The following is a 20,766-nucleotide window of genomic DNA, read 5'->3' as shown; positions in this document are numbered from 1 at the left end:
TTCACAGAGATAACAATTGACGAACATGTTGGAGTTAGCAAGCAAACAGAAATGCGGGTTAGATTCACCAATTCGAAATATGATCGCCGTGACTGCTCGCTCTATCGTATCAAATGAGGTTCATGCTCACTTCTATGCTTCGCCGCAGTACGCACATTTTCCACGAACTGTGACGAGCTGCTTGGCTACAATGACCTCTAGGGGGCAATTCAGTAATTGGTAATATAAAAGGAAAATCTGCTAAATATTTTAATTAGCGTAAACCGATAACTTTAATAAATAATAACAGTGTGAGATGCTAATTAAATAATATTTTTATATACGAATAGCGAGCAACGTACGAGATCCAATGAAAAACAAACTTTGAAAGTTTTATGGAGTTATTTTTTTATCTTTACTTTCTTGAATGTTTAATTATCTTAACTTACAAGTGCTGAAATAAGTATAAGTTATAAAGAATAGAAAGCTTTAAATACAAAGAAAAAAAAAAATAACTAGAATTATTACTACTCTATATGCCAAAAAAAAAAGTTGACAGGACCTATGAAAATAGTTCCATAATTCCAGTTAGCTCTGTTATTATCTAAAAAATTTCTTTAGTATTTTCTATTCCATAACTTAATTATATCCAGTTAAAAAAATAAAGGGGGTTACCAAACTGTGTTATTTTAAAATCACGTAACCTGGTACTGTAATCGAATTAAAGATTCAAGCATTTTTCGATTTATGAAAATATTGCAATTAAGGGAAGCCTAATATTACAATATATTAATAAAATATGGCCGAGAAACTCCAAATAAAGGAATGACAAAATATGGATGAAAATATGTTAATGAATAGCTATTTGTTTGTAATATATTGCATAAGTAAATTAAATTGAAAGTAAAATAAATGACATTTATAGCTAACTTAGCGAAAATAGAAATGTCTTCGCTTCAAGAGCTCACCTTATGTTTTTGATTCGTGATTTCGATTTAAAATATTGGATATGGCTCAGAAACCCACAATCATTGCGTTATTTTAATAGCTACGAATAATTTCACTGAATTCCAAAATTTTTATTCTTTTGAATAAAATCTTCTTTCGCTAAACTCCAGTATAACATTATCGTCAGTGTACACTTTAATTTCTAATATAATTTAATTGTTGATAGCTAGCTTTGCATATTTGAAGGACCCTAAATAAGACAAATAGATTACCGAATTGTTTTTAAAAAAACTAAATTTAAATTAATATGCCATAAATAAATCTGAATAAAATGCGATGGTAATTAAAACAATTATTATTTACGGTATTACCTTTCTCTAGACTTATCATCATGATATTATTCCATCTAAACCGTTGATGTGTGACCACATTTCAGTTGACTTTATTATATTTAATGCAATAATAAATCAGAGATAAGGATTCGAAATTGCTATTAATGAACTGTGATGGACACGCAACAACACACGAATAAGGATCCATAATTCTACTCCTAACGTATATCTAAATAACCAGGAAAAATCTAATAAAACTTCTCTCAGGGCAGTACTCAAAGAGGGCTTGTCAAAGATGAGGGGGGCCAAGCAAGTAAGGATGACAAGTACCAAAAATAGCACCTACCTCCATTCGCTGCAGGAGTTCTGCCAATCTGTGGGCATCCCTGTGGGTAGACAAACGTGCACTGCACTTGAGCATGCGCAATTCATGCCGGTAACGTCACTATACGGTCAGCGAATAAGAACGCTGTGGAACTTCGGGGTCAGATTCCGCGGTAGGCGAATTACCCTCGTTTATCGGCTGCTAACGGTGAAGGCATCTCGTGTGCCGTGGAAAAACTTGCATTCTCTCTGTTCATGTGAGCTGTACGACACCACACTAAGGAAGTGACAGCGTTCATGTACCGTGTAAACGTACCCAGAATTATCTTTCTGCGTGCATCTTCTGCTCCGCCATTTTTACAGATGCAGCCATAATTAACGCTAACCCCGCGAAGTTTCATTTTTATTAGTGGTCCACTAAAGTCCATTAATCACCATATTGAACAATCGCCTTTTTAAAAAACAAGTAATTGCAATTCGATACAGTTAATTAAAACTCAAAGTAAATGAGAAATAGAAATTATAAATGTAAAAATAATTTCACCAGTTTGTTAACTTTAGTAGAAAAGTTACCTTTCACTGTAGAAACTGCAGAAAATAATGAGCACGAATACAAAACTTGTTGCTGTATCTCCTTAAATTCTGAAGAGCCTTCCAGTTACTCGTATCTCTTGTCTCAAACAAAAATTGTTATCCAGCTCTCCCTATGAGCCTTAGATTTACTTGTTCTTCGTCAGATTTCTCCCGCTGATAGGCATCTATAGGCAAAACAACATTTAAGATTGACTTCTATTTGTAATTCGACCTCTTTTCATTAGCATAAAATCTGGAAAGAAGTTTGAAAATTCTCTAAGTTTAAAATATTTTCTGATTAAAAAATACCTGTGGTGCTTCGACTCCGTAATATTTGTAGTTATATTTTTAGGATTTTAAACCTTTCCCTCAACTGGGTGATGGAAGGGGCACGTTCAAAATTTAATTCCTTTCTCCCAGTTCAATAATAGAACTGGTTGTTAGCCAGAGTGCAAACTGTTTCTTGTATTTCTTAAGTTTTCGATGATTATTTTCTATCTTTAAGATACGATACTCATTTCATGTTACACTCTAACGCTAAACATCAGCTCAGTTGTTTATACTACAATTTATCGACCTAATTCGAAAACACATGGGTAGAATTGTACTGAAATGCAAACCTTACGTGGGTTCTAATCCTATAGGAGAAACTTTTATAGCCTTTTTCACACAGTGGCCGAATTACTCAGTCTCAGCGTCAGTTGTTCCCTCTACTCCTCACCGTGAAGTTCAGGATTTCATCCAGCAAGCCGACTGTAGAATATACACAATTTATAGACATGACATTCCACCCCATGGCCTTAGTTGTCTCTGCACATATTTTAAAACAACTCTATTCATCAATGAGTAAATTGTATCGAGTCTGGTTAAAAAATGGCAAAGAAGGATGTGATTAGAAACCTGACCCCCTGTCCAGTGCCGGTGGGGTGCATAGGATTGAACATCACATACCCTAGTTACAGTTAACTTTATAGGAGGGGGAAGAGTGTGTTCAAGTGCATGCATGCATAAGCAATAAAGATATATATATATATTTATATATATTTTTTTAAAAATTTATCCTTAAAAACCTAGACACTAATGTATATTGCCTAGTCCAGTATGTCTCAACCTTTTTAAACAGAACAGACCGCTTAAAGTTCAAGAAATTACTTCAAAATCAATAAAGGCGTTTGCCTGTATATTTAAATCAGTCAATAGGGGTCTACACTTCAAATTCCTTCACTGCTCCAGTTGAAAAACGCTGACTTAGACCATAATCCGGTCTTATCCTTTTATCTGTTGGATAGGGTTAGGGTTATCATAGAAAACTGGCAGTGCGTAGCAGAAAATGGAGGGGGGGGGGGCTCCGTAGCCCTGACGTAGTCGAGTGGTCAAGCAGAAGTGTAGTAGTATATGCTTTTGAGTTGACTGCAGTTCGAATTCACGTAACTGCAGAATACAGTTAATGATAATAACTAGTAGTAAACTCCTGATCTATGCGATAGTGCCGGACTATAAACAGAACATATTTTTAACGGCTGGGGAGTCCTTCCTTTGGAAAAACAAATGCATATTCTGATCTTTATGTGGAACTTACTATATTTTATATTTCACTTCAATTACATTACATTTTAAAGATGTTTTATTTTTTTCGATATTTATGTAACTTTTCGCAGTGGTTTCCAAATATGCCTATTTCGCAATGTGAGTATTTCACTATTCCACTGGAAACCGATAAGCTCGAGCGTGGATACAATATGGTTACATTTAGTGAGTTAGAATCTGTCATGTTCAGTGCAAAATTTCGGTTTATGATATAAATTAATTCTCATTAAATAAATATTGACATCAGTGGCATGGAAAAATAGTAATAAGGGAGATGAGTCCATTTCGGCTTCCTCATAAGTTTCCCCTCTATTATTTCCTCACAGTGGGGTGTAGGGATTATCAAAGATTTATATGTCTTTGGGCCGCATTTATTGTCTTGTCTTGCAGATGCTTATGGGCTCCACCCTTAATTTTCCAGACGAAGAATTACTAGCAATCAATGAGGCCATAATGTAGCATATTTTAAGTTACAGGAATGAGTGTTACCACTATGCACGGAAGGAAAGTCTTAATTTCATCTGGATTCTTCCATCATCACCACACGTTTAAGTTGTTTAGTGCCTCATCAATGAGCGCTTAGGAAAATCCTGTTGAGTTTTTGACTCGTTAAGTTTTCTTGATCGGTAACAACAGTCGCTCAGTGATGGTATACCTCGAAATTATACCGTATTTCCTTATGATTTTATAAATGAAATTGGTTAGTGTACCGGACTAGAATTCCACATGCAGCGTGATCGAATCCATAAATCACTATTGTGTTTTTGCAAACTTCTCTGACCTTAAACTAAACTTAAATTGAACTATGACCCAACTTCTCTGTTGTGGCCACCCGTAAGTATAAACAGAAATTTTTATTTCTTTGTAAGTTGCATATGCACAGTTCATAAACTTCGTTGCAAACGCATAAACTTCGTTGCAAACGCTAAATTTCTTTAGAAATTATAGCTTTCATTAAAGCTACCTTAACAAATGAAAACGTATGATATCGTGTACCAAATGTACAACTGTTTGCATGTGCATGTCTGTACTTGTATAAATGTTATTGTTGTGCCAAAGCTGCTAAGGCTATCAGATCATTGTACTGTGTCTGTACATTTCGTGCATTCTATGGTCGTTTTTCTGTTGGACAAAAAAACCATGCAACTCTAGCCTGAGACCGACTAACTCAGCCACGTTGTGAAAAAATCCTATAAAAATTACGAGCGTCCTTGACAGGGTTTTTTTTTTTTTTTTTTTTTTTTTGCCCGGTGTGGAGTACAGTACTGTGATTATTACCACTGTGCCACCCACAAGGGCGAGCTACAAAAAATAGTCGACAAATACTGTCAACGTTTTTGAGTTGACTGTGGGAAGGAATTTAGAAAAACGGTCGCTGTGCACATTATCTTTTAAAGAATTTAAAAAAAAAAAAATATATATATATATATATATATATATATATATATGTTTACACTACACGAATTCCATCATACACGATTTATAAATAGAGGAACGATATCTTATATAACACGAACCGAATTCGCTTATGCACGATTCGCCTTGTGTTTACAAGAAATGGCCTTCGAACGCGGAATCACCCCAACTGAAAGCAACACGATAGGAATGAAGAGGAGATTCTGAAAATGTATTTATGTGTTTTATATCAGTGAAGGGGAAACACGTTTCACCATAATAACGTAAAAAGCAACAAAATTCCAGCTATCGGTATAATCACAAATGCAATTAGATCGAGTTTACTACCAGTTTATAACAGATTCCATTAGCAGAAAGGCAACTGGAAATTGTTTTTATTGTTTTATGGTAGTAACCCCTAGAAATGTGCTTTAGTAAAATGTGAGGTGTTAATAGTGTATCTCTGCCTTTATGGTGTTGTTTATTCAGTTGCTACACCCGCGCAGCTTTGTTTATGTGTTTTTGTGTATATTTTGTATATTGTGTGTATATTGTTTATTGTGATCAAGCGTGCCTCCTCGTTTTGTAATTGTGCTTTATTCCCTAAAAATGAGTAAAATACTTAAAAGGTGTGAAAAGGAAACGTCCTGGTGAAGACACTGCAGATTCAGAGAGAAAAAGAAAAGCAATATCGATAAACAGAGGCGGACTGGATCAAAAATTCTTACCCGGGAAAATTTATAGTGGCCTCATACTTGGTTTATGGCCAAAATCACACCGGCCCCCGGCCCACCGGGTTTCCCTGGTAAAGCTAATGGCCAGTCCGCCTCTGTCGATAGAGAAAAAATATGAAATTATGAAACGCTTTGAGAGAAATGAAAGACCATGTGATATTGCACGTGCTACAGACCTAAATGAGGCAACGTCGAGAATTACAAAAAATGCAGAGAAAATAAAAACAACTTTCATAGCAGGAACAACTCAAAGTGTAATTAAAATCCATTAGATTAAGACACAAAGAATTGGAAGAGACGGAACGGCTATCATCTGTTTGGATAGAAAATCAAACAAAAAACAAATTTGCTTACGATAGAAGCAAAAGCATTAGCAATATTTTATTACGTAATAGTCTTAATAAAATACTTATGTATTACTTAAAATACTTAAGTAATTAAATTGCTTAATGAGGCAATTTAAGCAATTTAAGCAATTTAAATTGCTTAAATTGCTTAAATCGTAATAAAATACGTATTACGTATTTTATTACGATTATTTATTGTGTTTGGTAATGTTTTGGTTACAAATGTGTGTTCAATCTTAGGTGGTCGGCACCTAACCCTATTTTTCCCATAGGGCTTGTTGTTTATATTACACGATTTTGCATTGCACGAGGGTTTCTAGGAACACAACTATCGTGCTATACGAGGACTGACTGTATTTTTTTTTTTTTTTTAATTTACCTCATTGTACCTAATAACTGTAGCCCCGAAACTTGCATACGTATTTTTATTTATTTTTTTAAATTTTTATTTATTTATTTATTTTATTTATTTTTATTTATTTTTATGTCAGTATTTTGTTTGTTTGATAAGCAAGATATTATTACTACATAGGTGGTAATACTAATTATATATTTCTAATACTATGCGATTAAATAAGTAACGTTTAAGAGAAAATAAAAATGTTCCCTTTAAAAATCCTCCCACAAACTTCTGCCAGCCTCCGCTAAACATCTAGCAGCCTGCACTGAAATTTCTATCTGGCTACGGCCTTGATTCGAGCCCAGTCCTTTTCTATTGAAAGGATAGATCGAACCACACCACTGTGTTACCCGCGGTGTGCATGTAAATTGAATATTGCAGATGAACAAATTAAAGTCGAATTTTATATTTTTGGTTCGTTATCCTTACACATTGGCTTAGTGCAAAATATGATGAACTTATATAATAAGTTGATTCTGGTAATACTAACTTGGGTAATTAATTATTAATACCTAGTGTAGGATGTAAAAGGGTACTATGATCGTTGTGAGAAACACGTCTGTTGGTGTGTTGCTAGCTATTGAATGAATCGGCTCCCGTTTAATCTCAGAATAAAAAATATTTCATCTTATAAACATTCATTTGTTAAGAGGTATTTTATCCTATTTTCACTACATGAAATTACTCGTAAGTGCAGTGTATTATTTCTTTAAATTTGATAAAACTTTGCATTATTGTTTAGCGATATCTTAAATGCTCTTATAGAGAATTAATAACGTTACTTGCTGGACTTGGAATTGTTAAGGGAAGTGTTAAAATTGTTTTTTTTTTTTTTTTTTTTTCCCATTTAGAGAATTATTCCCATTATTTTACGAACAGGCTTATTACAGAATAAACTGCTATAATATGGTTTTTCTCCCTCAGCATTTAAAAGAAAATACTGAGCACTGCTCGATCTTGTTGGGGAGACGCCATCTTTTTAGATTAATTGCGCAACGTGTGAAAAAATTTAATATGTACTACGTGTTATCCAGATGTTTAATAACTTAAATGTAATAATATAAATGCTTTTTAATGGGCATAAATTTTAATTATAACTAAACTACCATTACATTTTTGGATCATATTTTTATCGTTCGTATGTAGAAAACTTTTGATGTCTTGTAAATTTAAAATATTATACAATGTATCTCAGTTGAGATAGACTAATAACCTTTCATCCTGCTTAGCGACTCGTGAACTTAACATTCGTCATAAAATGGTTTGATAAACTTTGATATTCGTGATAATTATCGATAAACTACAGTCATGTCTAAACGCGCTAACGAGTGAATTATCACATGAAAAATATAAAATTTTTCCCCAACACATACCTACACAATGTTAGAGTACTGAGATGCTAGGAGACGATTTACAATTTATAAATCAGATGACGGTATTGTAAGGCCTCCTTTTGCCAGTAATAGCGTTTAGTGGAGCTCTTTCCACTGATTGACGCTGGCCATTGACGGAAATATTTCTCCATTCCTTCAGCAGAGCAGTTTTTGATTGGTTAAGTGATGCCGGCTTTCTTGGACGAGTCTTCATCCATCTTTCCAATTTGTACCACAATGGTTTTATTGGGTTCAGATCAGTGCTCTAAATAGGTCAGTCCATTGGTGACACGGTCTTCTCCCCGCACTAAACCATCATACACCGAGTTTTATTATTGGAGGATGGGGGACGCCACTCTGTTGAAAAACGTAAAGTTCAGTGCCATAAAATTGTAAGCTTTTCAATGTTGAAAGAAATCGACGATGTGGTTGGTTGGGTGTTGTTGTAGGGTTTTAGGCGCATCAGCAACTTAGGTCATATTGCGCAGTATATAATATGTGTGAATTGAGTGTGTTCTGTGATGTCGGTTTGCTGTTTGGCGGACGAAAAACCATGCTGTCCTCACCTGAGACCGACTAACTCAGTCACTTTGTGAAAAAGGCTCATAAAAATTCCTCGCGTCATTTACGGGGAAATCGACGATATCACAATATTGTTTCCCTTCTGCACTAGCTACAAAAATCATCGATCCGAAACTACAGGGGATTCCCGGTTTCAGAGTATTCATTATCCGAGTCCTCGCAGTTACGAGGATTTGAAAATTAAAAAATTAAAAGTTTTTTTCCTTGAGAAAATTGAGCAAGCACTTGAATATTTTTTGTAAAAATGATCGTGCAACAAAAGTTAAGCGCGAAGTTAAAGACTTAACTAAATGCTAGGACACAATTTTATCTGAAAAAATACGAAAAAAAAAAAAAAAAACCACGAACAACTCCGGATTCATTCTTTATTCCTACAACTGAAAAATAGTGTAACTTCAATAAACTTTACTTAACCTTACATTGTGCAACATATTATAATAAAAAATGTCTAATAAAATAATTTTCTCCATTTTCAGTTCCTTCATCCATTTTTACTATGTACAAGTACATAATAAATATGACTATATAATATCGGTGTAGATACGCCATAGACAACTCTTAAAGAAACACTACAATCTCAGCGTGAAAGGCATAATTTCATCTGTATCTCATATTGTGTTCATCCTTCACAACTAGTTGCCCATGTATTGCACTATCTCGAATAAGTAACGCTTCACTTGCAATACCAGGGTGCCTGCCCACCCACCGATGAAAAGCCAACTAGCTTTGAAACGGTGCCGTCTGGGCAGTGACCGCACCGAGAATAAGTAACAATAGTCTTCTCTGTTAGGGAAGCGTTACTTATTCGAGGTAGTGCAACATGAGCAACTCGTTGTGAAGGATAAGCACAGTATGAGATACAGATGAAATGATGCCTTTCACTCTACGATCGTAGTTTTTCTTTAAGAGTTGTCTGTGGTGTATCTACACCGATATTATATAGATATAGAATCTTAAACTCTCAAAATATTATACCTGGTTTCATTTATTTAAATAATAAACATTACGAAAATTTGGTCCCCGTTTTAAGTGGAATTTTCTGTAACCAATTATCCTCGGATAACGAGGATCCCCTGTATATCACGAAAAGCAGGCCCAAACATCAACATACTCTTCCTTCACAGTCTGGGCATTTTTTCAAACGTTCTCCCCGCTGGCGCCAAGCACAGATTCTTCCATCTAATATCTACATCCGATATTCTTCGCTCTTGAGAATCATTTTTAATTCCTCCAGAGACCAATTCTGCTGCACATAATCATTACACTCATTGCTGTTTATTAATGCTGATTCAATGCTCTATGTACAGTAGAAAAATGCGCAGTATGCCTCTGTTGTGTGTACGTTATAGAAAGAAGCACTTCCAGTGGAACGAAGAGGACCGCAAAAATTTCATAATGTCCGATGAATGCTGGTTTCCATAGTGTCACGCAGACAACACCAGGACAGAGAAAAAGAAACATAAAGGTGTGAACTTTATGCTTGATGGAGACGTTGTTTCTCGGTGGGAGAAGAATGATGGCTGGAAAATGTTTGGTTGGAAGGCACTGAGATTACTGATACACGTAGACCAACGTCTGGACAACAAAAACTGCTTAAACATCGTCATCGCGAACTTGGTGCAGCCGATCATGACCCCTCCCCCATTAGCGGTTGTTACTTTCAGCAAAATACTGCTGCGTTATAGGGTTTGCTTAATGGAGGAATAGTTTAAGGAACTTGACAGTGACCGCTTGTTTATGGACACACAGCTCTGGGATCTTGGCTGAGTAGATGACGTATGGATTGATCATAATGGACGATCGGCTACGTTTTGAAAATTGAGCAGCTGGTCAAGCGAGGTAGAAGAGCGTGTACACTATCCAAAAGCGAAAGAATCAGACCAATTGTACAGAATATAAATGAAAATCTATTTATTTTTATTTGATACACCTACCTTAAAAATAATAGAAATATTTAGTAAATTAACTTTAAGGTACATTCCAAGCGGATGTCTCAGTGTCAACAATTTTACTCTTAATATTATGAAAGATATAGTCATTTCCGAGGGGTTGGGAGCCTAAATTCTGGAGATCTCAGCAGCTGCATTTCAAGGATGAACATAGTGGCATAATAAGATCTTTACATAACGCTTTAGAATCAAAGCGGCGTGGTAAATTAAAAGTAAATTATTGACTCATCGGCCCTCTATTTCTGACCTGTCCTTCTGTCGATTTCTGCTTGTTTAGACATTTGACGAAGCACTTCCGATAGTCAGCTTAGTGTGAAATATTTATTTTGCAAGTTTGTTAGCCTTAAAACCAAAGCAAAAGAGGACTGCCGAATTTTTGTTTTGAGTCGGTTTTTTACTGTCCCTTATATTCATATAAGCACAAGAAGAAGAGGAAATTTGAGGCTTGATGCCTTTTTATGACGTTTTGTCAATTGTAGTTATACAAATTTATGGCTGCCAATGTAATTTTTTAAATTTATGTTAAGACAAATGCAATTACTTTGCACAGCTAAACCTGAATGTAACGGGTTCGTGATAACGTGTATCTCCAATTACCATACCTTGAACACGGTTTCTCGTGAAGCTGTGATTTTTACATCAAAGTAGGTGGTCTGCTTTTCTTGCGCACTCCCACCGTGTTTCTTAACTGGGGGTCTGAAGATGAAGGTTTAGGAGTGTGCGGCTGTTCACAAAGTTTAATAACTCTTCCTTTTCAAAATCAAAAACAACAAATAACTATTCATTGCTTTTTTTTTTTTACAAAAGATTTAAGTTTCTTTCTTTTGATTTTTGAATAAATGTGCGCATTTTATCATAAATATAAAAAAGAATAAACACTTTTAATACAGTATATTTGGTATTAGTTTTTCTTGTTACGTCAAAAACTTTTCGATTTACAAATTTTGTAGAATCCTTCAAAGACGCTTATGGAATTCCATTTGGAAACCGTACTAGGCCAATAATTAGTACTTGAGTAATTAATATTAGGATACTTGATAAAAATTAGATAACTTTTGGAAAAGTAATACCACGAATTTTAAATAAAAATTTCTCTATTGATGAAGTATTGACAAAATAGGTAATACTCTGCGTCCGCAGATGGATTGAAATGTTGTGATTGTTAGGGAACAATGGGTAGCTTTTAATGAACATTCCCTATTGAGGATACAAATTTTCATCTAGCACAAATGGTTTTCTGGAAAAAAATGGAAGTCTGCAGAACAAACCATGCTTTGGGAAGCCTTTGAGGTTCCCCACAAAAGAGAACCAACAGAAAACGGACCACGTGATTAGAGGGACCGTCAAATAACTGTTAGATTGCAGTGGCGTAGCTGATCAAAATCGTGGATGAGCACTTCACGTGACAAGCGCAAGCTTCTGCAATTAGCCATCTGGTGGGAGTCATCAGTCTATTACTTTCCGAATGCCCCTGGTACGTGCCAGATTCAGATTTTGTATCCGCAGATCAGAATTCATGTTTCTGTAATTTGTATCATGCCTACGTTTGTTTTTTTTTTTTTTCAGAAGTTCAAAGATTCCGATTTATTCGAAGTAGATGCAGCGTAATTCGCCCTGCTCTTATCACTTAACATCGTGTCTTCATTGTTCTGTTAGTTTGTACAGTCTATATGCTTCATGTCCAGTAATGTCAGTGGTATAGGTATAAATTTTAAATACCGATTGCTTTCGTCAGGGTCTGTTAGAGACGGACGTGATTAGGAAAACAAGTGAACTTTGAACGATAGGGATTTAAGATTTGTGAACTGAATGAACAATGAGTTTCTCTGTGTTGAGAGTAAAATCCTCATAACCTCATTTTGAGGTATGTGCAATGGATGTTCGCTTACATGTACAGAATTCCGATGAATGCGGATCCAAAAAGTTCAAGAAATATTCTGAGTATACACCTACGAAGTATATACTTGTATTTTGTAGCTGCAATGGAGAAATTATCTTCAAACCAGGCAGAATAACTATCAATCGAAAATCTGATTCTTTTTTTTCTCTATCACAAATTACTTTTAGCTTATATCCACATGGAATAAGCTATTCTACATTCCATATTTCTCTTAATTCTGCATATTTTAGCTAATGGCTTGCATTATATCGTAGTTTTGCGAACTTTTCGCCTCTGATCAAACCCACGGCTACTATTACAATTTTTAATGGAATAATTGAATAAGAATTTTTCCAGAAGGCCAGAAATTAAGAGACAGAAATAAGCCATGAAATGTATTCAATACCCGCCGACTTTCAAGGTTCTGGTATGAAATTGCGGTGCCGGCTGAATCGTAAAGACAGCAGAGAAATCAAAAAGGACTTCCAGAGACGTCAGGCAGTGTTCATTGTCTCTTGACTAGGTGTCAGTAGTTGCTTGTAACTCAGTGGTAATTACGCTAATAAGTTTTATGAATACGACGGACTAATGTTGGAACATCGAACGTAAAAAAGAGAATTTGGGCTCTTTAAATTAACCGTACTAATTACGATGAGCAAGTACACACGGACCGTACATTAACCCTTGGTTTGCCACTATTTAAAAATGGCTTCAGGTAGAAAAATCCTTTAAGGTTTGATGTAGCTCTATTAAACTGTAGGATTTCGTACGTACCTGTCGTATCTGATGTCATTTTTCACATGTGCTATCAGTGAATGATATCTTCCTAGTTTGACAACTTACCGTTGAGTATTGGTAAAAATTACGGAATGGGTGTTTTACTTTTCTTTTCTACTGTTTCGTAATTAATGAATATTAAATATAATCGCAAATATTTTCAACATTCTAATAGATGGGGAAATGCAGAGTTTGAAAGCATTCTCCAAACCATTTTGTATTTTGTAAAAGGTGCAAAAAGAAAAATAATATAATAGTCTTAACTCTGTTGCATTTTGTAGGCGAATTTAATAAACTTTGATCATTCGTGTTTGGATCAATGGTATTCATTAATTTCCAGCTGGGTAAAATAAGCCACAGAAGAGAAAATCGTGCTCAAAGTTCTGCGCACGTTTTGATGGTTGTAAATTTGCTTTATGGGGTCAAGTTGTTTGTGTTAGCGCCAATGCGATTGATGCAATGAGGCATTCGCATGTTGCGTCTGATGCTTCGTGTCTGAATCCATTCGGTATAAAAAAAATTAGTGAGACTCCATTAACAAAATAAATTTCCACAGGAAAAAGACTGGCGACAGGGGAAAAATTGGTGCTGCAACTTTGCTATAGATAGTGTAAAAGCAATTAGTCGTCGAAGTTTAAGGCCTTTCTTCAGCTGGCAAAGTCATGGTCACAGTATTTTAGGACATAAAAGGAGCCATTTTAATGCACCTCATGGTGAAAGCCAACTCAGAGACCTATATCATCATCTTAATAAAACTGAAGTGCTTTGACTGCTTTCGCTTGTGATTGCTTTCCTGCATTTCTTCCAGCAAAACAGGCAACCCGACCACCTCATGCATGCAATTTAGAGACAATACATTGCCGCTTCATAGCCTTAACACTTTAGCTCGAAACAAAATAAAAACAGCTTCTCTACACTTGGGACAAGTATGTAAGAAGTGCCTTGTCATATTAAAACAGAATTTCTCCAACCTGTCATCACTTTGCGGTCTTGTTGAGAAACGCTTTTTCAGTTTCAGTTTGAAGTGAGGCTAAATGTCTCTGGTATATTATTAAAGAAACAGGTACGAATAATCGACCAAACCATTTTGTATTGGGGTATTACCCCAATCTTGACAGAAATTTTGACATTATTATGACAATTTCTCTCCTATTATTTGTTGTTGTTGGGTTTTAGGAACATCGGTGACTAACCATATTGCTCTGCATATATTGTCTGTAAATTGCATGTGTTGTGAGGTCGATTTTCTGTTTGCTGGACGAAAAACCCCAGTTTCTGGGAGAAAAACCTATGCTGCCCTTGCCTGAGACCGAATAACTCAGCCACGTTATGAAAAAGGCCCATAAAAATTCCTCCCGTCATCGATGGGATTCGAACTCGGGTTTTTCCCTCCCGGTGTGGGGAGAACGGCGATCCAACCAACTGTGCTACTCTGAAGGGCTTCATATTATTTCAAGATGGCAGCAATTGGAATTATAGTTACCATCCGTTTAAAACCTCTGAGCTTACAATATGATACAAAGCCAAGTTACAGTTCATGCGAGGGGGTCCAAATATACTCCTGGAGCCTTCTCTTTCGATTCTACATTTTGAAGAAATCACCACTATTTATTTATTCATTCAGAAACAGTGGTTACAGTCGAATATAAACTAAATATGGTATACATGTCTGGGAGGGTGAGTGGAAGGGTCTTTCAGAATCTTCATAGAGATGTTTTCATTCGATTCACCATGTTGAAGTAGTAGTAACAAAAGTGTGATGTAGCCGAGTGGTCAGTGCTAAATTACAGCGGTTCACGCATTTCAGTTGATTTTTGTTATAATCCATGTGATCAAAAAATAACCAAAATGATGATATTCTTGGTAAACGTCTAATTGTAAAAACTTTTCTGATCTATGTGGCCGTGCTGGAGCGTAAATGAGAACTTGTTTTTTTATTAGTTCTGGATGGAACTCCTTGTTTAATTTTAAAATATGAAAAATATGCATACCTATGATCAAGTATTCAACTAGCCTTATGTTCTAATTAAGTTATAGATATACAACAAATAATGTATTTTGTATCTCGTCATCGGAAAGGTTGGATACGAACTCGGTGATCAGTGAATCATAACCGAGGTGCGGAGAGATTACGAAATACAGTACAGTACTGTGTGTGTGTGTTATGGAGGTTTAATGGCGCATAAGCTGCTGGGGCTATAATGCGCCTCAGTACAGTACTCTATTCAACTCAACTAACGGAAATCGCTTTTTAGAGATGCCGCAAATACAACGTTTTAACTTAAACGGTTTCCTCAGATGAAAAAAAAACTCGAGAACCAAATGTAATACGAGGAATTTATTTAGTATTAAAATGGCATAATGAAGAAAGAAGCGAATTTATGCTGCATTTATCTGACAAAAAAATATATATATATAATAAATAAGTGCCTATCTGATTATTTCGGAAAGTTTTGCCAAACTCTTCGCCTCGGCTACATTTCAGGCAACTTATTTCAACGTTCCACAACACTTTGTCCGAAAGTAAACTTTATATGGTCTAGTCTACTATTCTTCCATAAGATTTTATAGTTTTGCAGATACAATATTTCTCCCTTATTCATTTTACTAATTACCCCCCCCCCCACACACACACACCTTTGGACCTTACACACTTTAATCAAATTCCCTCCCCACCAAGGTATCTATTGCTAAGCAATTTTAGTTTTTTTTTTAAAAAGCAGAATTGAATTAACTGTTGAAGCACCATACGAAGGGTCTCAAAAGTCATAAAAAGTGAACAATTTATACATTTCTTTAATTTGTGCATTATTGTTATCAAGAAAAAAGTTACCCACACACTTTTCATTATGGTACTTTATGGATTGGCACAGGTTATTTCACACACGAGTGTGTGAAATAACCTGTGCCACGTTTTTACGCGAATGTCTTTAAAATGGTGACAGATCTTGAAACTGTTGGTTGTACATCTGTGTGGTTGACGAAAGATACTGGGAGTCTTTCGTAACAACATATTATTTCAAATCCTCGTCGTAGGTGATAAAGGTCTAATTTATTACAACAGAGTGAATGCAGTTACTTTTATACCTATTCCTGACGTGGATAGAGTTCATTTTTCCGAAAATGAACCCCATCCAGGAGTGTCCAGATACTTCTGGCAATAGAGTGTATATGTAGAACAAAAAAGCCCTTATTTATAACCCTAGCTAACATAAAAAATATTATCTTTTTGAAAAGAATATTCAGTCCCTGATATCAGTAAATTATTGCATGAATTACAAAAATTCCGCACTTAGTGAAAGTTTACTTTCTTAAATGTGGAAAGTATAATACAACTTCATACCAAAAATACAAAGTATACCAATCAGAACACAACGCAACACAAACAAATACCAATAGAAAAACAATGTAACTCGTAACTAGTCACTCAAAGTGTGAGACAGTGCAGTCCAAACTTGTTTTATAAAAAAAAACAGGAAGTCCATCCAAAAAATTGTCAATCTCAAATGTGCTAATCAGCATCATCATTCAATATTAATATAGCATGCGAGTCAAAGAAGTAACAAACGTGTTATAGTGGCGAGCATTGAAGCTGGGCACAACAAAGAAAATTGTGGTCAACAGCAAAGAAGAATATTTTATTGTGATCACGCAACTTATGAATAAATAAAACATTATAATAAAGTCGTCTACTACTTAAGGGGATAAACCCGAAGAAAAGAACGTACAAAGATTACAATACGCTCACTACGATAGTAAGTTATAGTTTCGAAACAAAGTACTCCAAAGAATCTGATATGTATCGTTTCAGTATAATGAATGAGATACATTTGATAAGGAGAACAAATCACATCCGCATAGTCAGCTACAGGAACTAATTATTTAAAACAGCTTAATATTGTCTGCGCGGTAGCACAGTGTTGTAATCACTGTCCTCCCCATCGCGGGTGGAAAAGGTCCAGATTCGGATCCTGTCTATGACGCGAGGAAGTTTATGGACTTTTTACAAGCTGAGTTAGTCGATCTCAGGCGTGGGTAGCAAGCTTCCCTCCCCGGAAACTCGGGTTTCTCATCCAGCAAATTCTGGATGTGAGGAGAAAAAGTAACTTTTCTCCTCACAATCTTAAATGTAACTTTCAGATCCTTAACGTTATTTAGATCCTATCTGTATATCTATCACAAAATAGTCGGACAAAACATATAAGCTGCGTATCCATGTAGGCTGAAAATGGCAAACTTTGCATTTATGAGAGTTAAAGTTCATCTGCCAAACATCTGCAATTCACAGCATTTTCAGGTGACAGACCTTCGACGCAGAGTTGCCACTCCGTGGTCCTATTATCAAGCATAGATAAAAGGTTCGTGTAAATCAGGCTTGGACAACCCATGGGCCGGGTGTGTGTGTCCCACTTCGAGATTTCTGCCGCCCACGTTCTTTCCCAGATGCTTCATGCGGCCATCCAGATAATAAATAAAGCTATTGATGGAGCTAAAAGGATGGTGGGTGATAAGATATGTGTCTAACCTTTATCTAGTGAAAGCTAATGAGCTTTCTGATTACCAAAAAAGTGCTCAAAGTTTAGGTGTGGATTTAATTATGAGGATTGTAATAAAAACAGTGAATGTCAGTTTCAACTCGTGGACTTAAACATCACCATCATCATCAAGAACATTTCATTGAAATAAATTCGGAATGCGGCGATATTCAGAATAAACAATGAACTGTTTTAGTGTCAGATATTAGCAGATTTAGAACCTTGTTTGAACATTGATCACCCACATTTTCCAGTGCAGATGCGGGCAACAAAAGTTGCAATGAATGTCGTAGTTAAAATGAATACGGGACAATGTTTACTTATTTTAAATGAACAGCACGCTTGTATGCCTCTGGTGTTTTTTATTTTATTTTTTTTAATACTGTAAAAGCTCAATCACGATACCATTACTGTAGATTGAGATGGCTGCAGCTTTAAAATAATCTACATTGTGCTGCCACTTTATTAGGTACACCCCTGCTGTGCACGAAAATGGGTTGTCCCACAACGTTGCAAGTCACATGACCATAGCTGTGTATATAAATGCAGCAGAACAACCTTTCTAGTATCAGTTAAGCGTACAAACCGTAGCAAGAATGGGAAAAGGGAGTGATCTAACGGGCTTCGAAGGTGGCATGGTAGTAGGTGCAAGACGTGCTGGACAAAGCATCTCCGAAACGGCAGTTCTAAACTTTTCACGGACCACAATTTCAACGGTGTATCGAGAATGGTGCACCGAACAGAAAACATCCTCTCAACGGCACTCCTGTAGAAGAAATTCGCTTGTTGATGAGAGAGGTCAGAGGCGGATGGCTAGAATTGTGCAAGCAAACAGACGGGCCACAATGTCGAATCCAGAATGTCAGAATACTACCTTGGTGCGCAGAACAATATATCAACGGACCACTAGTCGCGAATGGGCTACAAGAGCCGACGGCCACATCGCGTATCTTTGTTATCAATGAAGAACAAGAGAGTACGTCTCCTGTGGGCACAGCAACACCAGCACTGCACTATCGAGGATTGGAAAACAGTTACTTGGTCTGACGAGTTCAAGTTCCTGGTGCATCATGTTGATGGCATGCTCAGAATTTGGCGAAAACAACGTGGATCCGTAATGTATGACGACTGTGCAAGGTGGTGGGAGCAGTGTTATGGTGTGGGGAATGTTTTCTTGGCACACGCTGGGTCCATTGATACCCATAGATTCACGTCTGAATGCCACATTGTACCTAAACATTGTTGTTGACCAAGTGCATCCGTTCATGTTGACAGTTTATCCTCAGTCAGATGTTACTTCCATCAGGATAATGCTCCGGTGCACAAAGCCCGAATGGTTCCAGGAACATGATAATGACTTTTCTTTGCTGCAGTGGCCCGCTCAATCCACGGATCTCAATCCTGTTGAACATCTTTGGAAAGGGCTGTTCGCTGCAGGCCTACACCAGCGTCGAATCTCAAGGAACTGCGTGACACACTCACGTTTGCATGGTACTCCATTCCTGCACAACGTTTTCAGCATCTTGTTCGATCCATGCCTAGAGGAATTCACGCTTTTTTGAAGGCTAAAGGAGGCTCAACGCGCTACTAGATAGGTGTACCTAATAAAGTGGCAGCACAGTGTATGTGTGGAGCATTAAGTCTAAAATACAATCAAAGAGTTCGAATCTTTAGAGCTAGCAAGCTACAAAGTGGGTGAACTTATTTTAATGTTGCTTGCACCAAGGTATTTTATTAAAAAAAAATGAAATTTGAAAAAAATCTTTCCTATAGGAATTTTAAGAAAAACACAATTTTAATTGTGTTAATGAACATTTTGTATTGCGCAGTGTGATGAGTAATATAAGGACAAATTTTAGAGTTAAGTTGAAACTTGAAGACAGAAGGTCTAAAGAGGAACCTTGAGGGACTCCATGCCTTACACTGAAGAGAAGGATGCTCTCACGCATTCACTGAATAATTTACCATAAGAAATTTTTCACTCAGTCCAGATACGATACCATAAACGTGAAGCGTCTATAGCAATTGCGCAGAGCAGCGTGTTTTAAAACCATGAATAAGTCTAGGAGAAGGAAAGGAGGGGTACGGTCTGTAGTAGCACTATTCTTTCTATGCATTTAACGTGCCGATTTTAAGAAAGACTCAGAATCTATGAGAGAGGGGTTAAAGACAGTTCGCTAAAGCAAGAGCATTAGATAAATTTCAGCCCGTTTTACCCGAACAACTCCTGAACGACGTCTTTAATTTAGAACTCTAACCAGAGGGAAGGTTTCAGTGTCTCAGTATAGGAGTTCAGTAGTCGCTCTAATAACACACTTATCACCTGAAAACATGGACTGCGTTTTTATGAGGAAGTGACGGTCAGTCCTTATAAACAGAGAAAGTGAACAGCGTCCACGATGAACCAGCCAAATTCTAAGTTCTACCAAGTCTAAAGGTGCATAATAATAAATAATGTTACCCTTCTAAATCCATTATTAGATTTTTTTTTTTTTTTTTCTCCAAAGTTAGTGACGCGCAGTTTGTGGGTACTGGTCTAAGAGATACCACAGAAATAGCTAAGAAATGAAACTCTATGTGGGAATGGTATGGAAATGTTTCACACGACAAGAAATTCCTCCAATCACTTCTACAGTCGAAGAGGTTACACCCAATATATCCATGTGATTTCTGGATTAACCGCTTTTATCTGTAACGGTTCATTGATTCCTAGAAGGCAACGACATTTTTCAAGTTAACAATGACATAGACGACAACTGCAGGACAGGATGTGGGAAATGCTTGCGGTAAATTAGATGTATTACGGTCTGTCTTAAGATGTACAACTTTTCTGTAAAATCATCCGAAATATTTTGAATCTAGATTGATAGGAAAGAGCTTTTGCACCTGTAGTGAAATTACTTTGAATTATTCTGCATTACTCATTTAAAACAATGACCAATAAAACTTTTAAAAATTTAAATAGCTAAGGTACAGTGAGAATAAACAAGTGTTTTAATACTCTTAGAAGGCAAAGCTATAAGCAAAATTAATCATTTATCCTTTGTCTCAT

General features: G+C 36.2%; 1 protein-coding gene across 2 annotated transcripts in view; it reads right to left on the bottom strand.

Moving 5' to 3' along the window:
• LOC150090564 (myocyte-specific enhancer factor 2-like) overlaps nt 1-20,766 on the bottom strand; it is a 318,621-nt gene that overhangs the window by 111,148 nt on the left and 186,707 nt on the right. For both annotated transcript variants that reach the window (XM_090371613.1, XM_090371622.1), the window contains exon 3: nt 2,157-2,341. The gene's annotated coding sequence lies outside the window, so the exon portion shown is untranslated. The remainder of the gene's footprint in view (nt 1-2,156; nt 2,342-20,766) is intronic.

This window comes from Mastigoproctus giganteus, chromosome 1 (assembly GCF_048544385.1).
Source record: "Mastigoproctus giganteus isolate SK-2022 chromosome 1, ASM4854438v1, whole genome shotgun sequence".
In the NCBI taxonomy this organism is placed as follows: Eukaryota; Metazoa; Arthropoda; class Arachnida; order Uropygi; family Thelyphonidae; genus Mastigoproctus; species Mastigoproctus giganteus.
Note: the sequence above shows the minus strand (reverse complement) of the source record. Positions and strands in the feature narration are given on the sequence as shown.